Genomic DNA, 16,839 nt, shown 5'->3' with positions numbered 1-16,839 from the left:
TCAAACATCGCTTAATAAATTCAAACTTTTGACAATAAATTGTTTTCTTTTCAGATAGAATATATCTTACACAATATGTGTTTTATTTTTTTATTACCTTTTTTTTAAGAAGGATTTGACAAGTGCGACAATCGATATATTCAAAAATCAATATAGTATTTTTATTAACACAAAAACTAAACACATGTTATGTAATGTATAATTGTGTAAATCTTTAAAATCTACTCGTAACAAAAGTTATACGAAAGCATTGTGATACACACTTATAAATGGATATCTTCCTAAGAGATTAAATAAGCGCGCGCGCGCACACACACACACACACACACACACACACACACACACACACGTTACCGTTATCATCGATATCTTGATTCTTCTATTCGCGTAATGTTATCTGTTTTGATCACGCACGTGCGTAGATCTTTCAATCTCGCAAAGTGCTCGTCTCGAAGAAAAGTACATTCGTCACGCTGATCTCTCTAATTTTCGTCTAATGTATTAATTTTGTGGGATGAGTAAAATTTTAAACAATAAAGACTTAAGGCTCGTTGAAATTGTCAACAAGAAATATACAAGGCCTTACGAGCCATTCGCAGGATGTTTGTGCGGAAACTGAATTCGTTACATGTATATATATATGTACACGCACAGTTTCCGCACAAACATCCTGCGAATGGCTCGTAAGGCCTTATATATTTCTTAAAATTTTGTTTAAATAAAATTTTGATCAGCTCAGTAAACATTTAAAAGGCTTTCAAAAAAGAAAAGTTAGATTTCTTGTATTAAACACACAGAAGTTGTCTTATTTGCGTTTATATTAATAAATTATTAATATTATTTATATATTAATAAATGTGTACAACACACACATCTGTACGTATTTTTATCACATATTATAAATGCTTTTCGCGCATTCACGAAGAAAAAGAAAATAAACATAATAGCAAAAGGTACGACTTTAAGAACCGGACGTGTATTTGTAACTCAAAAATAATGCAAAGTATTCTATGAATATAAAATGTAGGATGTTTGCCGGCGATCTTCGTCATTAATTCTATTTGATTGAATTAATAATAACGCGTAGGTAGAGAGAGAAGCAAAAAAACCTCCATAGATATAAAAACTGACAGATATGTATGTGCTGTGGGAAATGCGCAGATATAAATATATAGTGAATTTTATATAGAACATAATTCGAGAGATTCAACACACACACCGCTCTGTTTTACATTCTGTGATAAGTTTGTCAATATTTTTCTTTGCAATATCAATTTTTAATTTAACAAAATTATAAAATTGTCTCGATTCTTAATTTAATGAAATTAATAAAGTGTGTGTGTGTGTGTGTGTGTGCTTTCATCACAGAATGTACGTTGCAAAATGTGTCACAAGTCTTCTATTACACGAGTCTCATTCGAGCCTCTCGATGTCTCTTTATGAACACGTGAAATCGCTAATGTACCAGTAATTGAAGTTTTACGACGTAGTAATAATTCACCTTGGAAAATAAAGATCACATCTGTCAGGATCGACCGTCAATATTATCTGGCAGCAAAATTCAAGACTGAAACACGTATGTACATCGGAAATTCTCGCAACGTGCATTAAAATAGATATTCGATTTATGAAATATTGGAAGGTGAATGTTAAAGTACGTGTCAGACATCGAAGAAAAACTTATCCTATTATGTCGATAGATAGAGTTGCACGCCTTTTTCAAGATTCAAGAGACAGACAGATCGATAGATTTATTTATATCCACCTTGAAACCACTGTCGAAAGCTGATGGTTCTGATGTAGGTGTTTGTGTGAGAATCTTTTGTTAGGAAGAGAATCTTATATATTATTTTGTAAAAACATAACTCAGAGCGTTCACAATAAATGATTTCTTATAAATTTCCTTTTGACAAATTGAAATTGTAAAGGTTAGACTATCTCTTCTTTCTTAGAAGACCAAGACTTCTAACAACCAAAGAATGATAAAGCATTTGAAGAATCAAGCTTTTACGGAGACGTATCAAAATTCAGACTAAAAAATTGCTTTCATCTGTTTTTTTATGAAGTTAACTGCGCACAAATGAAATCTGCATTAAATTTTAACATTGAAATATCACCGTCTTCGGTAGCTGACGTGATAAAGTGCCCCGCCCGGAAAATGGGGAGTTGCAGATTAGATTTCCGGTCGAGGTCGTAATTTCTTTAAAAAAAAAACTTTGCAGTAAATTTTCCACAATAAACTTGAAGAGTTTTACATACACGAGATGCAAATCAAGCATTCGAATTATAAAATTTGAAATTGATTTAAAAGTTGACGTAAAAAATTCGTTAATTATTTCATTTACGTGCTTAGTTTTATGTGCGCGTCGCGCTGTGCTGCTCGAGTACCGCTGTTCTTCTCGGTTCGTTAGAAAAGTGCAATTTTGAGAGAAAGAGAGTTCTCTCAGAAACAGTGTTTTACGTATTTCATATATTTCTTTATTTCAAATACTTTATATTTAGATACTTTATTCAATATTTCTTTATTTGAAAACTGCGATAAAGAATATATATATATACACACACACACACACACACACACACACACACACAGACATACATAATGCGCGAAACTGATTTTTGATCGTTTTGCATGTATAGCACGAAAGCAACAGTTGGCGGGGTGTTGTGCAGGTTGACAGGCGCACTTGCGCCGACGAGACGCGCTTATACGCGGGTGCAACGAGGAAAGCTCGACAAAATGAACGAGGGGTGCGCTCACGACAGAGAAAGAGAGAGTCGGAAATCGGACATGCGTAAGATCCGACGATATAGATGCGATATATCTGTAGGAAGGCAGTTGCGTTGAAACGGCGCTTGAGGTCGGACGCGTATACGAACGTTATAACTGAGACAGTTCCGGGATACATCGCAAAGCACTTCCGGATGGTGGTGATTTTACGCGTGTAATAAAGCATCTGGCAAAACTCAGGCAAGTTTATACTGAGTAAGTTTTAACCGAATAATTAAATCGCAATTCTCAGTATGCGGTCACACAAAATTTTGCGCTGCAATTACTTCCTTGTAAGTTTCGCCGAAAATTCTCGTATTATCGGATTTATTCATAAAATTGGTTTTACCTTCGATTGCACATTCGAGATCTTTGATAGAAAAATGCGGGAATAAACATTCAATTTTTATATCATGACAGACAGAAATCAAAGAGTAAATATGAAAATTTATATGTGTGTTTTTTTGTAAAACAACTAATTAACGAATGTAAAAATTTTTATTTTGCAATTTAAAATTATTCAAATAGTAGATAAAATACTTTGAAATTCGAAATAATATTATTTGCAAATAATGTGCATTTTAACATTTAAAACGTAACATTTTTGTTCCATATTAAATGTGAAAGAGTCAAGAGTGCTCGTTAACATAAATGAGTCTAACAATCCATTTATTTCAGAAAGTGAAAAACGTATAAAAAAAGTAGGTTTTGACGGTGAAAGGTTTTTTTCAAAACCTTTTCTACAATTGTTTAAATACTTCCTACCGTTTGTTTTTTTTTTTAATATTATTCAATTTTTGAATTTATTTTAGAACAGTGTTACAAAATCAATAGATCGTCTACAGAGTAAAAAAGTTAAAATATAATATATCGCATAAAATTTTTCTTACATTTCATACTGCGTTTGCATTAACCTGTGTGAAGTGTTATCATTCAATTTTTTACTTTAACTTGTTAAAATATGTATATCTACATATACGTGCACAAAATTAAAAGTGAACAAATTTGAGAAAATACGCGTTAATATATAAAGACAAAATATTTATATTATATTTTAAAAATGTGCATATTCATTGCAAATTTATCCTTGTCAACTGCTATTTTTAAACTCGCTCTTGTGTATTAAATGTCAAAATTTAATATATTTAGACATCGGTGGGAAATACTTAAAACAATAAGGAAAAATATTCGATGAACGCTCCTGTTGTTCGCTTAAATATTTTCTACGTTAATTGGATCGTTGAACATTTACAATCATGCGCTTTAAATAGCTCTCTAATAAATATTTCTCTCGTTGAAAATTACACTGCAAAGAGTTGAGATATGATAAATTATCTCGATAACTTAACATTTAAAGACCACGGGAGACAGAAAGTGAGATTACACGAAGTTGATAGGTAGATTAAAATTCTATTATTGTGTGACACCGTTGTGCGTGGTCGCGAGCGTTTATCACTACGATATAAACAGGTGTAACATCGGCGTGTGCACCGCACATTTAGCGCGGTAATATCGACGCGTCGTCTTTCTGTGACCGACACCACTGCCTGACGACATGGTGCGAGTTCCCGCGAACTGGTTGTTGTTTTCAACAGTTTGAATATGAGAGTTGGCCGATAATTGAAACAAGTCGTTACGCAAATGAGTTGTGAAACGGCTTGACAAATCCGCGTGCGAATTGAATCTTGTGCGAACGTCGTCGCGACGTGAAAAAAAAAAAAAAAAGTAAAGCGAGAGAGGAAGCATCGATTTAACGGACTGCGCACGGAGAGACTGCTTTTGTTCGAAGGATGTTTCGCGACTCGGTGAGTAATTTTTCCGTATTTAATTCTTCGCTCACTTCCGAACGAATGTTTGATTATACTTGCACTCTTTTTTGTTTTTGTATAAAATATTGTTACTCGTCTGTGTATTTTTTTAAGACAATTTCTGGTCAATGTAGAAATATATCACACGTTGCACTGGTCGATTTGCTACGATAAAGATGTCAAGTCGTACGTGTAAATTTTATCTCGCGATAAAACGTGAAATTCCGCGCACTTGTTCTTCTGAGTTGAAAGTAACTGTTTTTCTCAATCAAAGTATCCGCTTTTCTTTTTTTCCACATGTACATATAAATTGATATAACCAATAAAAGAAAAAGATAGTCATTTCTATTCCTTTCACGTCGCTCGTTGCTATGGTTCTGTCACGTGCCATATAGAATACGATGCAGTATACCACAGTATGAGCGCGCGATTTTTATACCAGTTCATTTTCACCGCGCGAAATTGGTCCCGCGCCGCGAAAAATTTCATTCGAAAAGAGGAGAATGTTGCTCTTACGTTCGATTGCGACAAGATCGATCTCGATATCATTCAGTCTCGGACTGTGAGGACTAGTTAGTTACGATAAGCGAGAGATGATATGCGTTATTAACACATGCCGCAACAATATGTGACATAATGTTCTCGCGTATTCAGCTTTACGTGAGGTAAAACACTCAATAAGTGGCGCTTTAAAAACATGTCAATTTTGTTTATTAAGAGAGTACCACTAAACCAACTCTAATGTTGTCACAGAAAATCCAAATTAATCCTACTATAATGTCAAGTAAAAAGTAAACAAAAGTGTTAACAACTAGAAAACAAAATCAATAAGTGCCAATTATTGGAGAAGTGCTATCTATAGATTTGGTTATCCAATACATGTTTGATTTCGGCTTGAAGCCTTGAATATATATATACTGCATGTATGTATATTTAGTATATATATGTATTCAGTAATTATACTGAATACATGTATTATACTGAATGAATTTTATACTGAAATAAAAAATATATATTTATATACATAGAAAGAGAGAGAAAAAACGTATAATATATGCAACACAAAATACACGATAAAAGCGATGATCCGTTTTTTTTGAGCGGATAAAAATGTTATTCATAGCTTTTAACGTTCGAACTTGTTTTGATTCGAAGATTGCAGTATCTTATCGCAAAAAACAAAATAACCGTAAACACACTTAGATGAATGAATTGATAGTTCGATAATTGATACTTCGAATTAACCGCGGCAATCGTGTGTTCGTAACGAAGAAAAAAGTTCGTTTTATCTGAAGAACACGAGATTAACCGTAGTGAGAAATACTGTGATCTATCGGCGATCGGCGATGTTATCGTCGCTTTATTTGTTTTTATTGATTACCGAGAGAGATGTTAAGAAATATCGCTCTTTTCGATAAAAAAAAAAAAAAAAAAAAAAAAAAAAAAAAAACAGACGGAGTCAAACAAAATTGCTGAGCTGTGTTGTTCTTTTTAATTCTGCGCGGACGATAATCGGAGGAATCAGTTCGATATCGAATCGAAACAATCAGCGATTGTGTTTGCTTCAAAAATTGATACAGTCAACACACATAAACACACACACACACAGATATATGTAAATGAGGCAGCTTTTCTTAAACAAACAACGATTGTAATGAAGTAATCGCATTTGAAATGTCACAAACTGCTGTACAAAAGTTTAACGGGTCATCTAAAAGCTTTAATTAAATCGCCATTGTTCGCCATATCGTGAAAAATCAATATGCCAATTAAGAGTCTTAGTGACGCTCCGTTCATTTAGTTTTCCCGTAGAAAAGCCAATTAAACAAATAAGCGAAGGAAAAAGTTCGGAGCGAAAGTGCTTGGAGAGATTTGCGCTCGCCTCTCTCCCGTTAATAAACTGCTAGTAAATTCAAACGCGCGGGCCGATTGATAAATAACGTATATGCAAGTTGAAGATTATTTCTTGCGTGAAATGTCTGTCTCTTTCTCTCTTTTTCTCTCTCTCTCTCTCTCTCTCTCTCTCTCTCTCTTTCTCTCTTTCTCTCTCTATTTTCGCTCTCTTTATAATCGGTAGATTCGATCAGTTCCACTGAACTGTTATACAGATTCGCCGATATATCGCACGACGCGGGCGGGTCTAAATTCAATAAAAGCGACACACACTTGCCGCCGTCATGCACCCATGCTCGTTTCTGCTGCCAATCGTATATGCGTGATTACATTACGCGGGACACACGCACTCGAGGGCTTTGCGCTTTGAATTTTTTACCGCGGCGCCGACACACATTGATTCGGTGTGAGACATACGAGTGCACGGAAAATATTGACGCACTTCCGCCGGAGCCGCCCGTCATCGCGACGATCCCATTCAATCCCCATATGTATACGTGTGCGTGTGTGTGTGTGTGTGTGTGTGTGTGTGTACGTTCCGATTTTAAGAGACGTGTGACGAGACGTTACTTGCCCGATGGAGTTATGTGCACGCTCTGCGCGAGCACAACGTCGACACTGTTATTGAAATATTGACGAAACGAGATGATGAAAGCGAAGTGGCTGTCCATTCGGTCCCAACACAATTCTTCACGTTGCGCGTATTTATCTTAATGCATCGAAATAAGAAGAAAGAAAGAAAGAAAATCGTTAAAAGAATTGCCAACTATTGGCATATGTAGACACACACGCACATAAATGCAAACTGTTTCTTCGTCAAAGATAAAAAATGATGATTTCAGATGTTTTACAAAATAAGTAGACGGAAGCAAAAATAATTTTTCTGAAAATTTTTGCGCGAGAAAACTCGAATTTTGCTTGATAAAACTTGGTAAAATTATCCGACAAGTCTACACATGAAATCCAACAACGCAAAAAAATCACGATTTTGCGCAGCAACACGACAAAACAAATTAGAACTGAAATAACAATACGCATTTCAAGTTTCTGCACAATTTTGCGATAACTTCTAACTGTCCGTCATTCGTTCATTTCATACAAAAATAATATATATGAAAGAAGATATAAATAATATGAAAGAGGATACATGTGTAATAAAAATGAAGGAACGACAGACGAAGTCAAAAATTGTCACTAAATATATGTAGAAACTCGAATTTGCGTGTTATTATTCCGGTTCTAGTCTCTCTCTCTCTCTCTCTATATATATATATGTATATACATACACACACACATACACACACGTATATCTATATATAGAGTTAATATTTTTCGTATGGAAAATATCCGAGAATACGGTATATTTTTTAAAAAACAGACGTTTGATAGAAAAACTGTGCACTACAACATTTGAAATCTATCAATTATAGAGGAAACAAAAAAAACCAAAAACAAATCCACACTGCAATATATAATTTACCGTGCCATAAAAATAAACGTTGCGCATTTTCTCGTGCCGCAATATATGTGTATATAAATAAAACGTCGTCTAGTCATAATTACGACCTAGTTTTCGTTTTGCCTGGATGCCGATTGCGATGGTAAATCACGTGGCGTTCTGATTTTTCTAACATCGTCTTATCTTCACTCTCGTTTAGATCCGTCAGTTTTATTTAATAAGACGCGCTTTCTCCCTTGACAAATCCATGATTTCGTACGACGCGTGTTACTTTCCGCGTGGACTTGCAACAAACGAAGCGTTATTCTTCTCAACAATCCACGTCATTATCATTATCCGTGTGTCTTACATGGTTTTCTTTCGAATCTTCTGTTATTAATTTACGTGCTTGAAAAAACGAGATGAAGAACATCTGTGTGAAGCAACGATCGTAGAATCCACGTGTGGTTTTACTGAATAGTCACTGTGATTGCGCATCACAAAGTATTCGAAAACGGATTTGATTGATGCGCACGTCATTTGTTCATTCTTGTTACAAACAAAAAAATATCGTGGATTTTTTTTAATTGCAAAATATGTTACACAAAAAATTTGAATAATAAAAAAGTGATATACTTTGATATTTAATAAATTTTCGGGAACAAGAATATTGCACGCAACGTTGCGCGAATGAAATAATGTACGTGCTCGTTGGGATAATGCGCCACTCACGCTCTTTTGCATAAAACAACATCACATCAAAGCGATAAGTATACAAAATACGTCGCCAGTTTGCTCACGCTCGGTAAAGCTCATTTGTAGATTTAGCGCGGAAACTGGTTTTATTGTCGCGTGAGAACACAAAAATCAATACTATAGAATAGAATTTGCCCGTTAACTTGCGATATTTCAAAAATGCAAATCGAAGGAATTGAAACACGTAATACAATTTTTAATAATATTTTTTCTCTAAATATAAATTAGATAATAAAAATTTATTTATGAAAATTAATTACACTATTATAAACAGTTGTTTGTGAAAATTAATTACAATATTTTTTCGCGCAGTAAAAATATGAGGTAACAAAAATAGAATTTATAGTTTATGATATATTTAATATATTTAATAATGTTGTAAGAGACCCTCTCAAAATCCATTTACTATCTTCGCGAAATTAACTAGAGCTCTGGTTGCTATGTTTCCTCCACCTCCGAAATACTGCATATATGTGTGCGTCATCTTATTAAAACAACGACACACCCATATTGACATCGACGCGTATTAATTTTGAGATCCACGCGTGATGAAGTAAACCAATTAGTAATGACCTATGGCGCTCAAGGCTAGGGTTCGCTCTTGTATTTCTTCGAGATAATATTTCGATCGATCTGTTTGTGTTTATTTAGTTTTTTTTTTTTTTTTTAAGAGAGAGAGAGAGGATCAAAACTTTGGATTAAATTCTAAATCTTGATTGTGCTGTTGTATTATACCGTTACGCAAAATCGCTACTAACGTACTTGTAAGCATTTGACACATGTGATTTCATATACGGGCGATTCGTTGTGCTAACCGCGAAAAATGGAACTCGCGTGTGCGAGGATGAAGAGAAGCAGTCAGATTTCTGCTACATCATCGACCATGACAGACTTGGCAACGCAACGTCTGCCTGCGCGTGAACCACTTATACAATTCACATAGATTCTATTTACCGCTCGGCGAATGCTGAGTCCTGATTCTTGGAAAACTTTTGTACGCAAAAATCCATAGCGTGCGTACTATACAGACAGTACTGTACTATACAGACTTTGCGAATACAAAAGTTCGAAAATCAATGCACCGGCGTACGTAACGCCGGGCCAGTCACGATGTTGTTTCGAATCTCGCTTCGTCTCACACACGTTCGAAGTTCATCTTAAATTGTATAGATCCGCAGCGTTTCTTAGCCTATTAGCAAGGTGTGTCGACGAGTTTCACGTAAAACTTGAAGATACGTTACAAATACACACAAGGAAAACATCGCGCGAATAGTCGAGATTGTCGAGGGAGACGCAACGGGAGAGTTCCGTCGATTTCCATCGCGAGTTGATGCAATAAGTAGTTCTAGTCGCACGAAACTTTGTTGATTCCTCATTGTGTAGAATCTTAAATTTTGTCAAGTTATTTACCGTGGCTTCAGCTTTATCTGCGAGACAATTTGGCACACTTCTCTTAAATCCCGTGAGATCCGAATTACCGCAAGTGAAGGCGCGGCGAGATTTCGAATCCCTGATGTCTCTCGTGTTCAGACACAAGAGCGCCAATATATTACGCCCATCACCGACGCATCAAACTATCTGGCGCCTCTAAGATCCTAATTATTCCTCTTCGCAATATCAATATTAATTGCAACTGTGTCGGTTTAATTGCTCAAAAATTTTAATTATTTAACTTGTTTATTATTAAAAACTTAATTACTTGATTTTATTTCAAAAATTATTTAAATAGTTCTTACTCCCGAGCCTCTCTTCTTTTTCTCTTCTTTTTGGTAACTTTATCAACGCAACACGCGTGTGTACGTTATCTGTTAGTTGGTACGCGAAGATGCACGCAATTGCATTCAAACACGTGAGAAGAACAGAGCGAGAAATGACGTTTTTATCCGACTCTTCTTCTTTGTTATTTCTGTTGTGTAATGAAAAACTCTCGTAATCAACTTCACCATCTTGCGGTTCTTGCCTATGTTTTTATAGTCGGCGTTTACTTAGGTCTGTAATTAAAACGGCACGTGTGAGTATTCTATTTTTTTCTGCGTGTTTTTATATAGTTGCTTTTGTAAAAAAAAAAACGATTTTTAGTCCCGAACAAAAACTCCAATTACTCTTTTCTCTTCCGGACTAATCAATAGAAACACAGAAGCAATTCAGAAAAACCGTTTCTGTCCTACGAAAGATTTCCCGGGGAAGTCCTCGGGAAAATGATTTTCCATTGCGCAAGCGTTGTGTGAAAATATTTTTTTCTGGAACACGAGATACGTTCCGGTTAATTACGAAGAAATACATTTGACGCTTCTACAAATCTGTACAATTAGAAAAGCGAATTGTCCGAATGTGATTGCAAAAAACTGATATAAGTATTTGACAATTGCAAATATTTTTTCAGCTATTCATACGCCTAATTACTTTCCGCAAACGCGATTATGGGACTAGATCTTTGTATATATATGTATAGTATATACATATACTATATAGAACGTAATCACGGAGGATCAACGATCTCCGGGCACAGATAACCAACTTTGCTCGAAACAACCCCAATTAGCAATTAACGCGATCCCGTCGCACACGTTATCCGTTAATTAACAAGCATGCCAACAAATACCACCTGCCGGCTTGCAAGCGGTGGGCTGAGAAACAGCTTCCTCTTGATGTCCATCCTTTCAGTGAAGTGTTCGGTAATCGATTCTGGTAATACTCTGTTTTCGTGAATTAACTGGCGCCCAGTAGATGGAAAATTAACACAATTTTGATTCAGAATTGAGACTTTTTTTTATTTTCTTTTGATTTTTCCCTCAAATGAATTGATATTATATATAACATCAATCATATTTGGACAATTGAATAAGCTCGTGAGAGAAGATGAAACAAGGTGTGCGATTTATATTGAATATAAAAAAAAAAAAAAAAAAACTACAAAAACGTTTCGATCCCTTCATTTGGATCTTCTTCTGTGCAAACAAAACTTCCACTTTTATACTTTTTTACGTTAACACGTGCATTTTGTGTCCTGGCTGTGCCCGTTTCGTCAATTAATTTTTTATGAGAGTATAAGAAACACAGAAAATTATTACTCGGCCAAAAAAGTTTAATATCTTTTTTTCTAGTTTTTAAAACAACTCATAAAAGTTAAATAATGTTCAATGTTTTACATAGTGTAAAGATTATGGATTTTACTGTAAATAACAATAGATTAGACTGTAGAGAATCAGCGTATCTTCGCGATCGCTCTTTTTATCACTTTTATATCTTGGACGAATTTTTCAGTACACACATACACAGTCATTATTAAATCTTTCAACTTGAAAAATCTCACGTGCAATTAAAGATCGTTGTTTTTCGAATTATCAGGGATTCATTCAGTTATACTCGATCTTTACGTTTATACACGAACAAATATCATCGCTCTGAACAGAACAATGAAACGCAAGCGAAGACCAAATGTTTTTTGTCAAGTGGGGTGATAATGATTAAGCTCCATTGAAGCGTATTTCAAAGCTGTATTAGTAGGATTTGGTATTAGTAGGAATTAACGGATGAGTATTACTTGCGCGCGAGGTTGAGATGTTTATTCGGTGTTCCAACATTATCGTCCGATTATTATTCGCAAATTTTTTTTTTTCATAAATTTTGCACGAGCTCTCTGCTGAAAAAACACAAGATTTTAACAACACGACGCGTTGTTATTTGTATTAATAATTATATTAGATATTTTATTCATATTGTGTGTAATAATTTAAGTTGTGAGAGACGACAGCCTTTTCTCATCCTGTTGAATAACGGTGACACTTATTATTCAGTCACATGTTAAATAAGAAATATGTATATGTATATTCTTTACGTCTTCTCATGCAATCCCACGAGAGATCTACCTACACCGTAGAGATCGATCTACACACCCCAGCAGCCGCCGCTTACGTGAACGTTTTACCAGAAATGAGCACTTAAAGAGGCGCAGACTTTAACTTAGCTCGAGCAAACGAAAATCCATGCAAAAGAGTTCGCCCCAGAAAGTTAAAAGATTGCTTTTAGATCGAATGAATAATATAATAAATGGATCGAAGAGGACTGCTTTTACGCGCGTGAGAAGAGAGATTTATGTCATCTCGGTTCTCGTTTCGCTTCGTTTGCGCGAAATAACGATCACGTTGGAAACGATCTCTGGCGAGGTGATTTTTCTCGAAGAGCGCGCCCAATGTCAGCTCGCGTCGGCCGTGAAATCGAAACATCGAGAAGCTTACGTTTATCCAGATAATTGCGGATTAACCTTTTCCCGGTTCTATAGGGTAACCGGATTCGACTCTTATTTAGCATTGCGAGCTTCTCGAGCAAAACCGAGCGAAGTCAGGAGCAATTAATGCCGCTAGTCGAGAGAACGAGAGAGAGAGAGAGAGAGAGAGAAATGCTCGCTCTCTCGATTTGAATATTCGGTTTCTGTTGGGGATGTCTACAAAATCATTTCTTAAACGGCGGGAGAAGAGGAGATGACTATTAAGATTCCTGCAGAGATTGCCGGTTGAATTCTCCGCGTATAGCTTTATATAGTCCCGAGTTCGCGCGCGTTTGTCTTGTTCACTTTATACAATAACTACGTGTTACTCTCAGCTTACGAAGAGCGGCGCATCGTGTTTATTCTCTTGTTTGAAAGTTTGTTGCCTCGCGCTTTTGAACTTTATAAGCAAAGATTTCTCTCTCCTTTTCTCTTGGTAAGAATATCCACGAGTAGTAAAGTAAGCAAAATAATCACTTGCGCAAACTGTTGTGGACAACGACGAATACTTGGCGACAAACTTTCCGCGAGTTCTTGACGGATGCTCCTTTATCTTTTGCAAAAAAAAAAAAAACAAAAAGAAACAATCAAGTAGTCAGACTCCGATTCCGACGCGTGCAAATTTGAATAATAATGCAAAACAGCTCGAATAAATGCACTAACAACAACCGAACAACAATTAACACTAGTTCGAAGTTGCTGCTTCTGTGGGGTAATAGTTTTTATTAAATTTTCAAATAATTTACATGTTTCGAATTCTTGTTTCTCTCGCAGTACAAATTAAACAAAAATACGAATATCTTGACCGTAAAAGTATTTAAACGCAAATTATTAAAAGTAAAACGAAGTAAAAATTTATAAAAAAAAGACAACTAAACCGCGCGTACAATTAAAATTATATGCTCATCGAAGATAACTTTTTCTCGTCGAGATTGTGACGTACGTCAATATTTCTTTGTTCGCGAATCATCTCGAATTGACAGAAAATTTTGACAGAAACAAGATTTTTCCGCGAAAGAAATCTGCAAATAACCCTATATCTCCTTTTGACATCACCGCGCGCTGCAGAATTGCAACTGCAAGATTAGACAGTTGAGCGACCCGCGAGTCTTAAAATACCTTAAAACGCGCAAATCTGAAGGAGAGGTTTGTCATTAGCAAATCTAGCGTCACGTGGGACGCCGAGATTGACGGAAACTCGCAAGTTTAAACTAGGCGTGTCTCGAACCGAAACCAAATTACTTCCTTTCTTTATCGTTGCAGAAACTGGGAGTCAGGTGCGCCAACGATGAGTATTTATGTTTATCTCTACTTTCCTTGGTAGCAAGCCCCAGCACATGTAATTACAAGGAACATTGCCGTTACGATGTTCTTAAGAAGAAGCAACGTATATATATATATACGTTCCAGATTCTTGCATTACGTTCCAGATATATATATATATATATATATATACTGCATATATATATATATGTATACTTGCATTACGTTCCAGATATATATATATATATATATATCTGGAACGTAATGCAAGTATAACATCGACGTCAATGTCGTCGCGTGCCGCATAATTACCATTATCTGTCTTTTGTTGCGCACCGAAGCTTTCGTCATGTTAAAATTTAAACAATCTACGGTTGCATATTAAAGTTGCAGTAATATCAAAGTCACGTAATATTACCTTAATTAATTTTATTAATGGCTTTTTTTATCTAACAAAGAAAAAACGTTAATTTAACATCGCGATGAGTCATAAAAAAAATAATTACACGGGAAAAACCAATGTAATTCTCTATTACCGTATTTATAAAACGCAAATATAATCAAAGAGAGACAGTTTTGCAATTATGATAACGGAGCGTTATAATGTTAAATATTCCACGCGGTGAAAGACAATAGGTCATCGCTTAAACATAATTTTAAGTCATAAACTTGATTAAAAAGCTGTGTACGCGCGATATTATATACGCGATATTTCTCTCTTCCGGTTTTATTTAATATAAATTTAAGACATTCCGTCTTCCCGACAGTTGTCAGTTCGGGGAGCGGAATTGAAATTCCTCGCAGAGAGGCCCTCGAGAAATCGAGGAAGCATCGAGGAATATAGACGTAAGCGAACCACACCATTCCGGACAAGTTCCGCGATGTGGCATGGTTACCGCAACGTCCCAATGGTAGTTACACAGTCTTCTCCGGCATCGCCATGACCGGTTGTTTCTCTTATATCCGACGCGCAATCCCTTTATTATCTTCCTCACCTACGGGTGAATTCTGTTACGCAACTATTCGTAAGCTCTGATTTCAAAGCCGAACGTTCGTATTCTTTCTGCAAATGATATATCACTACAAGCGCTTTGTTTGTTTGTCTGTTTTTTTTTTTTTTTTTTTTTTTTTTTTAACATCTAATATACATCTATCTCGCAGCCGCGTTTTCTATGCGCAAAAAAATTCAAATAATATTATTCAGATAATATTTGCAAGACATTTGTTGATTCGCATAATTTACCTCTTGCAAATACGGCGCTACGAACGGTTTTAGTATCTGCGCGATGTCTCGATGCGCGCAAAAGATCCTGAACATTTATTTTAATGAGATTGAAAAACGCTACGAACTTTTCGAACAATCCAATAATCGACTGATCTTTCATAAACATTTGAATGAGATTTACATTCCTCGCGTTTATTTATTGATCGGTACGTATATTTCGGTGTAATAACAATATGCGCAATAGTAATTATTGGCATGTGTGATTCAACATTGAAAAAAAAAACTTCCCAAGAATTGTTTTCGCAGAAGAAAATTTCGCGAAAATACAAAATTGAAATTCTTGAATATTTTCCACGCGAAAAATCTCACGAATGTTCACGTCTTATTTATACTTCTTTATATAAAAAAAAACTTTTTTCTTAACTTATACACTTATATCCTATATAGATTCATTTCTTATATAAAAGTTTATTATTAGCTCGGTATCTATCTCTCACACTTATCTTTTTCTCTCCACAGAGACACTCTCATCGCTGTCGCTCGTATCTGAACAAGAAAAACGTGATGATATATAGAAATTATACGTCGATACGTGTAGAGAAGCGTACGGTCTTAAAAAAAAAGTTGTCATATTAGAGGAGATGCGAATACGCTTTCAATACGCAGTGTTTGAATATCGCGATGCGAGTGAGAACCAAACAAGTTTTCAACGTGAACGCCGAAGGCTTTTTAAACATATATAAGTTTGCTCTCTCGAAGAAGAGATACATACCCCGCGAGTTTTATATCTCGCGGATATAATAAGAATATAGTAGAAAAACGTGGACGGAATTCATCCCTTATATAATCTTCTTTCGAGGGGGATAACTATCTAACTTATTTTTTTGCGATGTAAATGTGTACAAAAAAACAAGGCTGCCATAAACAACATTTCCATGAGAAAAACAACGAAATCGGAACAAAAAGGATCCATCCAATCACGTAAAGGGCAGATGTTTACTGCGGTATATAATATATATATGTGTATAATATATATAAATTATATAAATTATATATATATATATACATATATATATTATATAATATATATATATATATATATATATATATATATACTTTACTCATCGTAAATCTCATCCTGTCCCTTTCCCCTCCTGCCGGAGATAAATGGATATTTATTTTATCCCGTGATTTCTCACGTGTTTCTTTCGCGCTGCTTGTTTTATACGGTGATAGTAACAAGCTAGTTCCGAAGGATACTATTGGACGTGATCGATCAATATCCACAACAAGCTGTTTTTCCTCACTACTTGTCAGTATGACATCGGAATAATTATGATTTGTGCACACAATCCAATTTTTTCTTTGTATATATATTTTTTTTAGTATTATAATATATATTATATATATATACATATA

General features: G+C 35.2%; 1 protein-coding gene across 6 annotated transcripts in view; it reads left to right on the top strand.

The window, feature by feature from the left end:
* The first annotated feature begins 2,832 nt into the window (after positions 1-2,832).
* Positions 2,833-16,839, top strand: part of LOC109853965 (parathyroid hormone/parathyroid hormone-related peptide receptor-like) — a 34,274-nt gene continuing 20,267 nt past the window's right edge. For 3 of the 6 annotated variants that reach the window (XM_020426585.1, XM_020426584.1, XM_020426587.1), the window contains exon 1: positions 4,128-4,575. The gene's annotated coding sequence lies outside the window, so the exon portion shown is untranslated. Of the gene's footprint in view, positions 3,064-4,127; positions 4,576-16,839 lie in introns of those variants that run through there. The other 3 variants (XM_020426582.1, XM_020426581.1, XM_020426583.1) reach the window with 3 other exon arrangements.

The sequence above is a fragment of the Pseudomyrmex gracilis genome, unplaced genomic scaffold (assembly GCF_002006095.1).
Source record: "Pseudomyrmex gracilis isolate BER0280 unplaced genomic scaffold, ASM200609v1 scaffold_57, whole genome shotgun sequence".
NCBI classification, from domain to species: Eukaryota; Metazoa; Arthropoda; class Insecta; order Hymenoptera; family Formicidae; genus Pseudomyrmex; species Pseudomyrmex gracilis.
Note: the sequence above shows the minus strand (reverse complement) of the source record. Positions and strands in the feature narration are given on the sequence as shown.